The 17,216-nt window shown below is 29.3% G+C and overlaps 1 protein-coding gene across 1 annotated transcript in view; it reads left to right on the forward strand.

The window, feature by feature from the left end:
* Positions 1-8,629: 8,629 nt before the first annotated feature.
* Positions 8,630-17,216, forward strand: part of LOC142320220 (stalled ribosome sensor GCN1-like) — a 41,175-nt gene continuing 32,588 nt past the window's right edge. The window contains exons 1-2 of the mRNA XM_075357913.1: positions 8,630-8,743; positions 10,459-10,575. The gene's annotated coding sequence lies outside the window, so the exon portion shown is untranslated. The remainder of the gene's footprint in view (positions 8,744-10,458; positions 10,576-17,216) is intronic.

Here is a 17,216-nt window from a genome sequence, read left to right on the forward strand (position 1 = left end):
GTATCTCGCATAACTCAGAAACGATTAGCCGTAGGATGTTGACATTTTGAATTTGGCTTGTGCACCTACCTTTTTGATTGCAATATAAATTAAAATTAAAATTTTAATTAATAAAATATTTGGATCTTAAATGGAAGGCACGTCGGTTCTAATCAACTTAACATGAGTGCTCCTTAGACCAATTGCACTAAGGGAAATTAACGCAGTGTTTTCTCATATATGAAACTAGAAGGGACTGAAACTGATAAATTAGTTTTGACGATATGAACAGTTGTTTTATTGGAACAAAGATCCTTGAATGAACTGATCGGTTAAAAATATTAGAATTCTTGCGTATGATGAACAACTGAAAGTTGTTAGGCCATCAGTTTGAAAGCTAACATTCTGCGGTTATGTAAGATCAGTTTTTATTAACTCTACGCCTAAAGGTGAAACCATGAGTGGTAACAAAAAAAACATAGGGTAACTGGTATTTCAAATCTTACATTTTAGTGTCCATCTCATTCATCAGAAAAACATTTTACCGAGATGCGTACGTATGTACCGCACACTGTTGGCCTTATATTTCAGATTAACCGAACCGATTTTCTCCAAATTTTGGCTCAAGATCTACATATGGGGTATTGATCATGTTCATTTTTTCTCAAAATTCTTTTAGGGGACTGAGGATATCGCAAAAAAACCAATTTCGATTTTCTTCGAGGCACTTTAGAAAAAAGTTTTCTTTGGCATATTTTATACCTAAATTGTTTAAATATATAAAAAAAATTTTTTTCAAAATAATCAACCCCCCGCTCTTAAAAAATATATGTATCTTTTTTTAATTTTTTGGTATTTTTCATATATCATATCGGCTTATATCATATAGGCTTACCAAAAAATGTCTGCAATTTTCCAAAATTATAAACCTCGGATCTTAAAGAAAAGTTTTTTGAGCATTTTTACATTCTTAATAATAATAATAATTTTATAATTCTTAATAATTTCGATTTTTTTTACATTTATTTCCCACCTTTAACAAATGTAATTCTTTATTTTTGGTTCTAACTCACTTAATTTTTACTTTGCTGTATTGTGATTGCGAAAAATTTAGGTTTTCAGATTTCAGCAGAAATATACATTTTGATCATCCCTGAATCCATTTTGACTAGTTTCGGCGTTAAGTCTGTACGTACGTACGTATGTATATCGCATAACGCAAAAACGATTAGCCGTAGGATGTTAATCGACTTAACCAAAAGTGTCCAAAAAAATTTCATTTTTGACTTTTCCTTAAATGCAGTAATAAGCCTTCATTGAGAGCTTTTCAACGATATTTTCAATTTGGATCTTATAAGGGGAAGGCGCATCGGTCCGAATCAGACTTCGTCTCTTTTTTTAACTTTTTTTTATTTAAATTTATAGTAATAGTAATTAACCTCTGATTGTAAAAAAAATTTGTAAATAATAATTCATAATAATAAAAAAACAAGTTTATCAGATTCATTTAAAAAAAAAAAATCTGTATATGTAATTTAATAGGCGTACAAGGAAGTCATGTCCATGTCCACATCAGAAATTTTTCTTACAAAAATATGATTAATTTCTTCAAATACACTCTTATGATTAATTTCTTCTATCAATCAAAATTATACTTCAAATCGCATCAAATCATTCATTAAAATGTTCTATTTATACTTATATATATATATATTAAATTTATACTTATATATATTTTAAATTTGTTGTGATTGCCTATTTTGAAAAAAAGAGTTATTTACAAGTGGTTGTTAAAATAAAGCTCAGAAGAGTACGTAGAAAGTAAAGACTGGAAGTATTAAAGTTACAGACAATTTAAAGGAAATGGGAGTTTATTAAGAACTCACGTTAAACTTGTAAAAATGGATACAACTAGGGACTTGCCTTAGAGCAGATAATCATAACAGAGTACCCGATCAAAATAACTAGAAAATTGTACCATTTGATGCTTGTATTATCTGATTCTTATAGTAAAGAATTTAATTTTACAAAAAAGTTCATTTTAAATATTTAAAAATGACATTATTATTGGAAAACATCAAACTGCTACTCTTAGACATTATATGTATTAAAACATGTCACTAAAATTGACCCAGATATAATTTAAAAAAATTATAAAACAACAAGAATTTAAATGATAGTTGTATCAATGAAGTGTATTAGAATATGTACTGAAAAAGGTTATTTCAAAAATGAAAACATTATTTGCATAAAAAAGCCTTCGAATTTATAAAGATTTTAAAACTGAATAATCAACATATATTTTTTTTTTTTGATGATTAACGCAATGACTAACAAATGACAAGAATATTGAGTTTTGAATGTAAACTATCTTTCTAAATAATTATCGTTATTTTAAACTAAACATTTAAAAATAAAATATTATCAGTCACTGTACGCATTAACAATCACACATTTATAGAAACTTAATATTAAAACAATCAAAAAGGATTTGTATGAAATTTTTTATATTTATAAATGTAACCCGCGTAAAAATTCCGAATATACCTAACGAGATATTCACTTTAATGGAGCTTGCAAATACTCTTACGATTCCGATAAACATCGAAAAACCATTTCCGGTTTTTTTTTCATTTCGATTTTTAATGGGTGCAACTGGGTACGGCGCGACGGCTCAACTAACTCAGCCTTTATTATTGTATGTACGACACGACTGGCTGCATCTGCCTCCGGATACTTGAGTAAAAAGCTTAACGTAAAAGTAATTTAAAAAAAAGAAAAAATAAATTATGTTCGGTCATCTTCAAGGGGTGTTTTGTCAGGTAACTATAAGAACCTGGAAAAAATATTTTTACCCGTACGAAATATGAGTAACCAGTTTATAACTAACATTTTTAAGATGAAGGCCAATTGTTTTGAAATCCACATTCTTAGATGTTTTGAAACCCACTCAAAATTAAGGCCTATACTGACCAAACTGTTGCTGTGAAGAAATTACAATACACAGACAGATTTTATAAATTGAACGGGTTTTAATTTTTATTTATTATTATTCTCAGGGGGGATACAGGGGGCTTAAGGGCGAGTGAAGTGAGCCCTGACCGCGACGGGTTTTAATTTTTATTTATTATTATTCTCAGGGGGGATTACAGGGGGCTTAAGGACGAGTGAAGTGAGCCCTGACCGCGACGGGACTACTAGTATGGCCGGCCTCCGTGGCGCGTGTGGTAGCGTCTCGGCCTTTCATGCGATGGTCTCTGGTTCGAATCCCGGCCAGGCATGGCATTTTCACACGCGCTACAACAAATCATTCATCTCATCCTCTGAAGGAATAATGTATTTAAAAAAAAAAAAAAAAAATGTCTGCTAGTATTACCCACCCGGTTGGTCTAGTGGTGATGAACGCGTCTTCCCAAATCAGCTGATTTGGAAGTCGGGAGTTTCAGCGTTAAGTTCTAAAGGCAACTTACTTACTTTTACTTATTAACTTACTTTTTAGTAAAGGTAACTTTACTTTACTTTTATACGGATTTGAATACTAGATCGTGGATACCGGTTTTCGTAAATGGTTGGGTTTCAATTAACCACACATCTCAGGAATGGTCGAACTGTTACTGTATAAGACTAAACTTCATTTAAACTCATACATATATCATCCTCATTCACCCTCTGAAGTAATACATGAATGGTAATTTCCGGAGACTAAAGAGGAAAAAGAAAGGGTCTGCTCTAGTATATATATATATATATAGAACATGTCGCGAAACATTCATAATCAACGGCCAGCGTAAACTAATTCAAATAACTTTATGAAAATTTGTACTCGTTTTTCTTGCAGTGTAAGAACGCCGAAAATTCCGAGTTAAAGGATTAAAATGGAATAAGAATTAAATTTACTATTTTTTTTCTCGGCAGCAAATGAAGTTAGTTATCTACTTGATTTTTTGAGTCTTTTAATCTCTTTGTGAATATTTAAAAAACAATTTCTAGATTTTTCGAAATTTAACCTTGAATTGAGCGAAGAAAGGTTTCGACTATACTAAACACGATATTCACTAGATTTTGACGTGCAATTACTCTTTAGATAAATTTCGATTTTTTTAAAGGGCGCGACGATGTACGGCATAGCCTTAACCAATATAGCCATTGCCACTGTTATTGTATATGCGACGCGACTGGCTGCATCTGCTACCGGTTACTTGACTAATAAACATAAAATTAAAAAAAAAATTTACCGCGACGGGAAACGCAAATAACCATACAGCGCGGGCGAAGCCGCGACACACTACACTACACACACACATATATATATACCAGATTGTGAAAAAAGTCATTTACACACATCTTCTATACTTGATTAATGATTAGACAGGCTCATTAAATAGTTTCATGAGTTTGTATAGCCAGTACTGACTTACAATATCATAGTATGTAATTTGTTGTAACATCTGATAGTAATACTTATCCTATTACTTACTTCGCATAAGTAGAGAAGTCACATTAAACCTGATTCAAACAGAATGTTATTTGTTATTTTTTTGGTCAGTTGCTCATGGATTACACCACAAAGACAGATTTTTCTTTTGTTTATTTCTGAATAGAATAATGTATACATATATTTTTGTTTTATTTACCGAGTTGGTATTTTTCATAACAAACCTTTGACATGTTTTGTTGTTATCTAGTTTTAATTATAATAACAACTTAAGTAAAAGAAATTGATAATTTTACTGTTTTTATAAGCTTCATATTTCTTTACCTATATAATAAAAACAGCTGATTCACCAATTGTTCCATTTAACAACAATGTCCTCTGCAATACATTCATTTACAGTCATGTAGACTATAAGATTTAAGATTCATAATTTCTTAATTCCATCTAAATTAGCAGTTAAAAACTGATTTGTTGTGTTTATTTTTAACATCAGGAATGATAATATTAATCTTTCATTTTATTTTGTAATTTGTATTTAAGTTGATGGTACAGTCATCAAAATGTCAACCTTTATAGATAAAAAACAAAGAGTGTTTAGAACCAGATCAGAAGAAGTTCTGCAGAGGTTAACAAAAAAACGTAGTGATGGGAGACTTAAAGGCGTTTAATTCTTGTACTGATAATAGAGCTTGGTGTTTGGATAACAATGAAAGAAGATGCCATATACTAGAATTGCTTAAGAGTTATGTGAGTACATAGTGTATAATTTTTTCAATAATTTTTGCCGTTGTTTGTAAGTGTTTAAATTAGTGAATGCAATCTTAAAAATTATTTTCATTCAGTACATTTAAAAAACATTACTGTAACATTTTAATTAACAGCCAAATATTATTCTTTTAAATTTTTTATTTATTTTGACACCTGTTTGTAATGAATAAGAGTTTTTATTGAGAAATTACAATTTTTAATCATTTTTTTTTTTGTTATACTTATTTTTATTTGTCAGCTTATGTAAAATTGTATAATATTTTTAATCTTTAAGATTATTTCAACTTCTAGTCAATAAATGATTCTATTAATAAATATAATAAAAGAGCTAATTATTTTATTAATACACTGGTAAAAAAAGAATAAGGACTTGATAAACTTTAAAATAAAATGTTTTAATTTATATTTAAAAGAATGAAAAACTGGAACTTTTTTTATTAATTTATTGTTTCTAAAAATTAAAAATGATTAAAAGTTTTTTTCCTTTTTTATTTAGAAAACAAACAGTAATTAACTTAACAAAAAACTAAAAAAAAGTCTTATTTTCTAATTTTATCCTCGTTCCATTATTTTAGCATTAGCTCTGTAGTGGTACGTTATGGTTATGTGTATTTATTATTGACTTGGAAGTAATATTTGGAGTTCATCCACAGGACAATTGGAAAGTACCCGAAATATATAAAAAAGAGATTTCATTTATTCTGTCTGCCCATGACAATCGTGCAAGTTCCAGCTTTAGACATTAAATATATTAAAATTTATTTATCTATTTAACTAATATAATTATACTTTGTAAGTTCCATCCATCTAAATTTTATATCATTATCTGAGAATCATGATTACAATATCTGCCATTCAATTTTCATTTTCACAGCACAAAACTGTGCTGCTTTTTTATGCAAGTGTGTTTTTATGCTTTTTTATGCTTTTTTAAAAACTACTTTTTTATGCAAGTGTAAAAATAGTGTAATAAGCTTCCTCTGAACGTTTGATTCGATCAATAATTTCAAAAAGATTCATCAAAATCTTTCAAGAAAAAACATGTTTTACAATAAATAAATTTTTTACTGACAACAGGAATTATGACCGTTCTTCTTAATATAAATATGTATCTATTATACTTTTAAGTTAATTACCAGCTGAAAGTTTGAGTTCAATGTTCTGGTGTGAAGCTGATCTTGCTGCACCCTACTGATGACATATTTTGTTTTTATCATTTCTCTATGTAAAATTATTGTATTCTGAAATATTTTTTTACATTTTCATGTTACTGTTTTATTTTGTTGTTGTATATATTTTATTATGTGTTGTATTTAAATTTTACATGCACTTAAGACTTCTCTGTGACATGTTGATTAATGTCTTTTGGGACCTAAGGTGTTGTGAGACTAACAGAAATGAAATAAAATAAATTAATAATAATACTCTTGCCAAGATTATGTGAAAAAATTGACTATAAAATTAATTGCCATAGAGGTAATTACCAATAAAATTCCCACGATATGTTTAAAAACATTTTCTCTCAAATTGCTTTTTGCAATTATCCTCGAGAGTTAACTTTTGTTATTGTTTGTAGTTTATTTTTCATGAACCTTTGATTTATAATTAAAAATTTATTTTTTTATTACAAGAATATGGTTATAAGAATTTAATAAAGTACTAACCTGTTACCTTAAGTTGTTTTAAGATCTTTGCTTCAAAAGAGTTCCTGCTTCATTACAATTGTTAGTAATATCATTGAAAAATATTTGTTTTTCAAAGGAATTTCTCTCTTGATTGGTCATTTTCTCTCCAGATTTTCTAAATTTACAAATATAGAAAATAAAATTTCAACCATTTGAATACGACTTAAATACAGTTTTCAAATTTTAGAAAACTTTGATTTTTATTCTTATTACCTAATTAATTTTTCCTTTGTGACAGACTCAAATTTTTTCTGCCCATCTCTATGGAAAATGGTTGGCTTTCTTACATAAGCTTTGAAATTTTGCGCTGAAATAATCATCTTAAAGATTATATGTATATTGTGAAGATTATTTTTACATAAAGGCATTAAAATTTGAACAGACATCAGCATTTTAGTGATTAAAATTAGTTTATAGGTTGTTTAGTTTATTAGTTTATTATTTGGTTAATAATTTTATTAAATTAGTTTATTTAGTTATTAAAAATGCATAAAACTTGTTTGTGTAACAGTAGTACTCGAAGTTAAATAAAATAGTACTGAATGAAACTTTAGAAGTTGGTAAAGATTCATAAAAATTAATCCAGTGAAATTTGATAGCGTTTTATTTCCAATCTGTAGACTAGTATTGCCAATTAATTTATATGCATTGGTAAATTGATTATCACTACAAAAATAATGTAAGGTAAAATAAATATCATTGTGTTGCAGGAAACTACATTCCGTTAGAAACCCTGTTTGGTGTATTACTTGGTGTAAGCAATCATCTATAAAATAATTTTTTGCATATGTTTAAGTATTAACTTTTAAGATATAACTGTTAATAGCACTGATACGTTTTTAATAATCATTTGACTTCTTTGATGCACTTTTCCACTGTTTTCAATTCTATATTTATTTCTTAACCTTGACATTTGACCTACATCCAGCATCCTCATTTATCAAAACAGATTTTAGTTTTTTGTCTTGCTTTACTGATTTTATTGTGTACACTTCCTTCATTTAATTTACAAAACCCTGGGTGACTGACTTAATTACAAGAAAAGTTTTTTTAAAAAAGACTGTAATTATGGTTTCCCATTACTTTGGTAGAAGAGAGTTGAAAATTACGTAGATAATTTTCAACACTCTCCTACAATACCAAATTTCAAAAACTTCTACCACTGTTTTCTTTGTCCATTTCCTCATAGTCCTTGTTTCATTGTCATGAGATGCTACACTTCATAGAAACATTTTTAAGAATTTCTGATCTCTAATCATATATTTGATACAGTGTTAATGTATGACACACTTTGATTTTACTATCTAAATAACAAAATTTTGCAAATTTTGTAATATTGTATTTTTCAATTTCTAATTTCTCATATCCTGTTTTCTATTACATTTCATTATCATTCATTTTAAAATGAATCTTTCACAATAATGACTCCACATTATTCATTGCATCAGAGCAATGATTAATAATCTTCATCCTTATTGTACTGCAGTTTGCTATTTTCATCTTCCATGTGAATATTTTTTTTTGCTAAAAAAAAAAGAATATTTATTTATATAACTTTTAAAATCTTGAAAAATTGTAACTAGATCTTTGTTTAAATTTCAATTCTATTTTCTTGAATTTTTTTTTTTAATTTTGGCAAAACTTTTTTCTAATTAAAAGATTTAAATTAGAAAGAAATCATTTTGTTTTAGGTAGCAGATCAAGAAAGAGAAAACATGTTGGAAGAAGCCTTAGATAGTTTGCATGATGTTGATGATGTTGTAAGAGACAATGACAGTTTAAAGGATCAACTAGGTGAAGCTGAAAAAAAGAAAGCGGAACTAGAAGCTCAAAAGATTTGCCACTGCATTATGCAATTTATAAACTTACCTGTTAGGTAAAAATTATTTGCTTTTTGGAATGAATAAATTGAATTAGCTCATAGTTTGCTCATGACATATGAAAAAACAGTAATACAAAACCTCAGCTTAAGATAATTTTTCTTATACATTGTTTTAAGGGTGGTGTATATTTGATGTATTGTTGGATATTCATCGCAAGCATATGTAAAGACTGAAAGAGCTTTTTCTCCTAAATACATTAAACTTTTTAACTTTTCCATGTAATTAGCTAATGCACATTTTGTATATTTCATTACCTGAATCCATGTTGTACAACTAATGCTATTTTCATTCAGATGATAAAATAAATTAAATACACTTTCAATACAATACAATACACTTTCAGATATACTGGAAGAAGATGAAAGCAAACTTATTAGTCAGTAATTTTTACTTTCCCAGAAATAGCTATTTAGCTGCTGCAGCAGCTATTGCTATAAAAGAAAGTATGGTGATCTTCAAAATTTTAGATCTGGGGGATGGGTTTGTAAATTTCATTGTTTCATGACCACTCCAGATGAAAAATACAAAAACCCATGGAAAATTCTGGAATGATGTATGTATATACTAATGCTTGTTAAACAACATTTTGACAATAATTTATTGACTGCCTGATCATTAAAACATGACATTTGGTTCAAATATTTCTACATTTGGATCATTGATGTTGTAAAATTTTGAACATAATTAATCAGTTATTTACTACCATTTTTAAATTTCAACTTTTTTGGAAATAGTGGTAGGAACTTAAAATTTGGTATAGTGAAGCACTACTATATGTTTTAAGTACTAAAATTTTTAATCGGTCTGACTTAGGGGAGAGATACAATTAGCTTAATTGTTTTGTTTTTTATATATATATTTCCAGAGTAAATTACTAAAACCTCAATGAAACTTTGACAAAATATTTGCCTACATAAGTTATAAACTTACGAGCCCTCTGACAAGATTAAGCCATAACAAAAAAAAACATTTCTTTTAAGATTTTACTTAAGTTAGATCAGATTATTTCTACGCATGAAATCTCAATTGCATTACATTTTTTAAGTCCCAACAGACAAGTGGATAAAAGTGGTACTTATTACTGCATCATGGTACTGGTACTTATTATTGGTATTTATCATGACAAACAAAAAATATTTTGAATTAACCATTATAAAACCATTCTTTTGAAAATGTTAATTTGAAAATATTAACTGACATCTTTCAATTCCTTTCTGCAACTAATGGTAATTGTACAAGAGGGTATAAAATAACATGAAGGTATAAAAGCATACTAATTTAATGGTCCCTTAACCTCTGGAATACATGAAAGAAACACTTTACCTTAGAGTATGACCAAAGTAGTTACAGTTAAATTACTGAAATTGATTCCTACAGAACACAATATTTAAATAACTCATTGTAGTTTTTATTTGGTTCAGTAATTAAATTGAATGATGGAATTTTTTGGAAATGATCTTGCCAGTAGTTAACTAAAAAAAGTTTTGCTGATTATTTACATCGATTTCTTCATAATGTAATAAGGAAAATTATCAATTTTGTTATTTTTTATGGCTATTGTATTGTACATTTATCATTTTTATTTAACTTGCAACTCCAAGTTTCCTGTTTAATATAAATAAATTTTCTATTTACTGGATTAAAACACATAGTTTTCATCTTTATATGAAGAATAAAATTAATGATGTTTGTTGTGGTTTCTTTGTAGAAAGAACTGAGTTCATTAGCCACTTATTTAAGTCGAGCAGGAGGTGATTTAAAAAAAGAAAATGCTGCTTTGAAAAGTGAAATTGAAAGACTAAAGAAAAAATTAGATGAATTACAGGTAATAAAAAAAAATTATCTGATAAAGTTTTTCTTCATTGTTATTTATTAATTATCTTAGCTACACATCCTTTAAAATGATTATTTTTTTAATATTCAGATCATCCTATTAATGAGACATACATATTGAGAAGAGAGATCCCTAATTGTTTATTATTCCATTGTATTTTTTTTATGCAGCTAAAAAATGGAAAAGCTAAAAAATTAGAAAAGAGGTACTTAGCCAGAAAATATTAATTTTCTCATTTATTTCCTCATGACTAAATATATTAATACATACATTAATACAAAAAGCATGTCAAGGGTCATAATTTTTGGAAAATTTAGATTCAAAATGATAATTGGCATCAGCTTTCTTGCTTGACAGCTTATCTGTTTGGCTCTGTATTATTTCTTCTTCATAATTTTCAGGTTAATCTAATTGTTTAAATAGGATATTTTTAGTATCTAGAAGAAGGGATTAATACATTTTTATAATGAGTGGCACTTAATCATTTGGTAATTGAAAAAATGCACCCTCCAGATGCAAGTATTAGTAGAAATAATTATCTTTTCCATCCTGTTAAATTTTATGAGTAGTACAAGAAGATAACAGCAGTGAAATTCATATTCTCCAACCATTTCTTGACTCTCATGCCTTTTTACCTCAGGTGCTAAATATATATGACAGCTACTAGAAAGACCTAGGGTAGGTAGTGTAAAGTGAAAAATTAATATACCTGTTTTTATTGTGGCAATACGAGAGATATACTGCTTGAACTGAGGGGAAGATATGGAAAAAGCACTCAGTTTTATCAAATGAGATAAACTAATTGAAATATATAAAAAATCAAAGAGCACATTATGACGATATTACAAATCTAGGCAAGTCAAATTTAGGTTTAATCTGGCAAGCAACCCTTAGGCCAACTTTGTAGTGAGAAATTTGACAATTGGAAGGATGCCGTCGAGCGATTTTCAGAACATAAGATGTGTCCTTATCACAAAGAAAGTTTACAGGTACCCGGTACTTTGACAAAAATTTCATGTGGGAAGAAAGTCAATAAATGTGCTAATAGATACTGTAACAACTCAAAAGAAACTGGAGAACAGGAAAAAACTTATTTCTGTTATTAAGAGTATTTTATTTTGTGGGAATCAATGTACCGCTCTGCAAGGCCAACAGGGATTTGGTACGAATAGAGGTCGAAATCGACCAAGAACCAGACAGAAGAAAATGATTGCAATTTCAGGGCACTTGTTCGCTTTCGAAGTAAAACTGATACTGTATTAAAAAATATGTTGATGTGTAGTGTTGAAAATGCGCAGTACACCAGTTCTAGAATACAGAATTAAATATTGAATTGTGCAACGACCTGATTAATGTCTCCAGTTGTTTCTCTATTCTCGTCTTAGAACAATATCAGGCTTAGAACAATTATCATTGCGTGTTCGTTATGTTGATAGAGAAAATTTCACTGTGAAGGATAACTTTCCACAATCCGTGCCATTATATGATGTGGCCGGAAAAGGAACCTCAATGCGATATTGGACAAATTGCGTTCATTAAATGTAAACGTAAATAAGATTCAAGGTCAAGGGTATGACGAGCTATGTCCATCTCAGGAAATATAAACGGAGTCCAGGCAAATGTAAAGGAAATAATTCCGTTAGCTTTATATGTTCATTGCTCAGCACACAGCCTCAACTTAGATGCATCCAGTGCTTGTGAAGTAACGGCCATTAGAAACTGTATGGGTGATATCGAGTCTACAAATTTTTTAATACCTCTAAAAGGCAACATGTTTTAAAATCGGCGATAAGTGAAATGTACAAACTACAACTTCACGCCGTGAAAAACTCGTTCAACTTTGTGCAACACGTTGGTTGTTAAGATATAATTCCGTGGCCGCAGTGGTGGAATTGTATGGCCCTATTAGCAACCGTACAAAGCACGTCAGAATGGAATGACAAAGACTCGTCCTCACAAGGAAATTCATTTTTATGTACTTTGACTGACTGTCAATTTGTGACATCGCTGTTTTATATTCAGAGACTGATTTCTTTAAGTCTCTCTCATTGTGTAAATTCCTGCAGAATTCAACTATTGATCTCGTGGAAGCAGTAAACCTTGCTGAAGATATTAACAGTAAAATGAAATGTACGAGTATATGTAAACATTTTGAAGAATTTTCTAAAATTTTCATTTGTGCTAATCTTGAATAGGGTGGGGTCCTCCATTCAAATCCCTCGCGTGACAGCGCGAGCAAAAAAAACGTGTAAACTTGGATTTATCAGTGACACCAGAACTTTAGTTAATACCTTCATGTCCCAACTAGATTCACGTTTCTTGAAACACAAGGAAATATTGAAAGGCTTTCAGTGCCTTTTACCTACAATCCCAGATCTTCTTCCCCTGCCGTCTCAAATTTCCGCACTCACTTTGCTCACAGAATTCTATGCCAGTGACATAAGAAGTGGTTGCCAGGTAGATCTGAATAATGAATTAAAATTATGGTAGAGAAAAATTGCACGTATTGAGAAGGGAAAAAACCGAAAACGTTCATAGATTGGTTAACTATGTGCAATCCCAACACAATGCCAAATATATTCATTTTGTTAGAAATACTAATACTTTGGGAGATCTGAAATATAAATTAAAATTAACAATGGTGAAAGTATAGAACTAAGGAACACCTCTCGAAATTTAATTTAGTTTTCTTGAAATTTAATTTAGTTTTTAGATTTGAATTTACTGACAACTCAACATCCGTACTTAATTTAATATCCGTACTTCAAAAACAATTGTATAAACGATTACATGAACTATAGAAGATGGCCTGAATTTTAAAATATGATCATTTTGTTATTCATGACATACCAAAAGCTCTAGGTAAGTCATGAATTTAAATAATCAGTTTAGCTGAAGAAGAGTAAAATTGTTTCTAAAGTTGATGTGCTGGTCAGCTGGAATTACGTTATTAATTAAAGGATTCTAACCTTTTGTGAGCGATACTTTCAGTCGTTTATTTATTGCTATTTACTAATAATTGACTAAACTGAACTTATAACAAGTTTATATACATGCACAATTGGTAAGTTTTAATTTAGAAAAGCAACTCGCTTTAGTAAAAAATGATTAAATATGAAAAATCAGACAATAAAACCTCAATAATAAGTTCTAAGGAATACTATAGGTATAATATTTAACTAAACTACATGATGGACTAGGTGAATGCATTTTGATAGAATTTCAACAGCATAAACAGATTAGAAATCAATGGCTTATATCATCTTCATAAGTTTCTTTAATTTCCATAAGAAACAGAATTAAATTGCCAAAATAATAATTAAACCACACACTTATAGTTCAATAGTTTATCTACCATTTTTTAAGTTCTAAAGTTATCTCATCATGCTTATAAATTTACTGCATATACCCATAATGACCTAGGTTTATTATTTGATAGTTTTGTTTTTAGAAAAATAATCTGATTTAATTTTACTAAGCCTTTTTTTATTTACTTTTTAATGTATTATATTTATTCCTAGATATTTCACACTTATGCATAACATTAGTTGTGGCAATACATATGTTAGATTTGAATTTACATTCTTACAGTAGACATGATAATGAAAAATAGAAATTGCAAAAAAAAAGTTAATGATATATATATATATATATATATATATACATATATATATATATACATATATATATATATATATATATGCCAGTTACAGTTAGGTTTATTAAATTCAAATACAAGATTCCAGGATTATATTGTAGTTTGGATTTTAATTTATTTAAATTTGTAATTCAAACATCTCTTTCTACAGAAAGGAGGATTTTATAGCAGTTCATATTAAGCAGTTTTGATAGCAGTTTATGAAGTTCATATTAATAAAAGACATGAATATTTTTATTTTTGTTTGCAAAAGTGTAATTGATAGCTACAGCAGTACACTGGTTGGTAACCTTAATGGCACAAAAAAATAATTCAGAAATCCCATCACTAACATTTTTTTTAATCTCAAGTAACTGGACTTAACTGGTATATTAAGTCCCCTTTATAATTACACTTGTAATTATGGTAATGACGTCTTTGAATGACTTCCATGCTGCTAGTTGTTTAGGATTCAGTTTGTTGTCAAATATATTTTCACAAATTAATTTGCTTATTTGTAGCCCAATGAATATTCCCTCTTTTAATTTGGCCTCACTTAATTGTGAAAAAAACCTCAGCTAAATAATAAGCCATCTCTCCATCTTAATTTAATGCTTTTATAAAATTCTTCATCAGGCATAGTTTTGTGTAGAAGTGGTAAAATAATACGATCTGCTTTGACAGGGGAAATATTGACAACATTTTCATTTCCTGGGTAAACTGATTTCTTTTTGGCCAGTCATTAACTGCGTAGTATTTATCTGTCTATTTATTAAACACATTTAGTATTTACTGTGTGTATTTACCTGACTATTTCACAAACACAAGAAACACATATATTTGTAGAGCCACTCTGGAGATTGAGAAGAAGCCCTATCACTTTCAGGTCAACAATGATTTGCTATGAGTATTCATCATACTTAATAGCTTTTAAAATATTTGACATATGTTTCTTTCATTCCTACAGCATGTTCTTATCAGTATTATAGCAACAACTACCTTTAAGCTTCTTCTTGATGAGTCTAAAAATAAACACTGATAATGAATAACATATTCAATGTCTAGTTAAGACATTAGCCCCCTAACATCATGGCAGCATCAAATATTATAATATAATATTTCACTAAATTTTTGTTTCAATTTAAAGTTTAGTTCCTTATTTAATAAATTCCATTCTTCACGACGTGAACCTAGGAGTTCTGCATGTTGTTTCAACAAATACATGTTATGAATTAGGTCTCTTTGTTCTGCTTGTGTGATGAGGTGAGGTTCAGTATTTGATTCTTGTGGAATGTAATTATCTATTGAATTTGAGGATTTATCAGTTGAGCTTTTTGGGGAATCAGAAATCTCTCTTTCAAAGAAGTTGGAGCAATTGAAATCAGTAAATGAACACCATGAAATACTACTAGGCTCATAACTGAAGAAAAATTTGGGTAGGCAATACTGTTTTTGTTGTTTGAATTGAAACCAGTAACATTTGTTAAGCAAAAATAGGCTCCCCTCACCCAGTGGTTAGTAGGCTCCTCACCCAATCATGGGTACACCAACAGGCAAATGCTATTTTTTCCTTGTAACCTCTGGATTAGTTAAACGTAGCACTTGATGGAGTCCAGGATTTATCTTCGTTTCCCAATTGGCAGTCAAAATAACATTTGTAAGCAGTATTCAGCAGATTCTATACTGGTTTTTGTTGACTTTTCATGGTGAATTCTCCATTAACGTAACAAAAAATATTTGGAGAATTTTTACTAGCCTAATTTTTATTCAGTGTAAAATTCAAAATGCTTTAATGAATAAAAGTAAACTGAAATATTACAGAAATAATTAAGTTTTAATTTACAAATACTTAATTACTGTGCAATAAAACACAGCTCAAAATGCACATACACAAACTTAACAAATCCTGATGTTCAATAAAATAATACCAAATATTGTTCAGTCATAAAAATCTTTCCAACTAAATTTATATCATCACTTATGGAACAATCTTTATAATAAGTGCATGATAAAACCACTACCACAACTAAAGAACACAGTCATACCAAGAGGTGAACTCATACTGAAGAAAATTTCATCACATTGAATTCCTCATTAGTTGACTCATGTCTATACATGTCTGACTTCATCATTTGACTGTTATATATCAAATGTAAGTCTACAGCATGCATCACAATATAAATCAGTTGTGAATAACTAATAGATATGTACTAACTTATGTTGTTTTTTCCACGAATGATGAAACAAATAAATTTAAGGGCTTGTAACTAAGAATGTTACATATGATGGATTGTTTCAGAATACATATTCATTTTCAGCATATAAAATATTATATAGAACACCTACTCCCTTTTCAATTCCAAATTTTATATTGACCAGTGTAATCAACAAACGCATTGGTCAAAGCAGTCAGTGATAACTCTAGGGTGTTAATATTAATCATTTTAATTAATTTTTAGGGTATTAATCATGATCTTGATTTTAACCAAGCAGTACAACATAATATCTTTAAGGTTGGGTCAAAAACTGAAGCAATGTCTGTTATTGCTCTTGTCAGCAAGTTCAATTTGTAACACAACTGTACTAAACCATATGGTTTATTATCACCTTCTAAATACATTATGCTTTACTTTTATTAGTCTCAAAACGGCATCCGTTGATCACTGAGTTTAATTTTGGAAATAAAAACACCGCAAGGAGCCAGGTCTGGCAAGTAGGGAGGCTGAGAGCCTTCCTACTCGCACAAAGTAGAACTGACCTTCTGGCACAAAACTGACGAATTGACAAACGCTGAGTGTGCGGACACATTTGTCGTGGTGAAGGAACCATGAGTTGTCTCGCCACAACTCTAGTCTCTTTTTGCAGATTTTTTCCCATAACCGTTGTAAAACACCTTAAATGGTACACACGGTTCACCATTTCACCTTGAGGCAAGAACTGAAGATGCACAATTCCATTAAAATCGAAAAAGCTGAGACCATCACTTTGACATTGG

The sequence above is a fragment of the Lycorma delicatula genome, chromosome 2 (genome assembly GCF_047948215.1).
Source record: "Lycorma delicatula isolate Av1 chromosome 2, ASM4794821v1, whole genome shotgun sequence".
Taxonomy (NCBI): domain Eukaryota; kingdom Metazoa; phylum Arthropoda; class Insecta; order Hemiptera; family Fulgoridae; genus Lycorma; species Lycorma delicatula.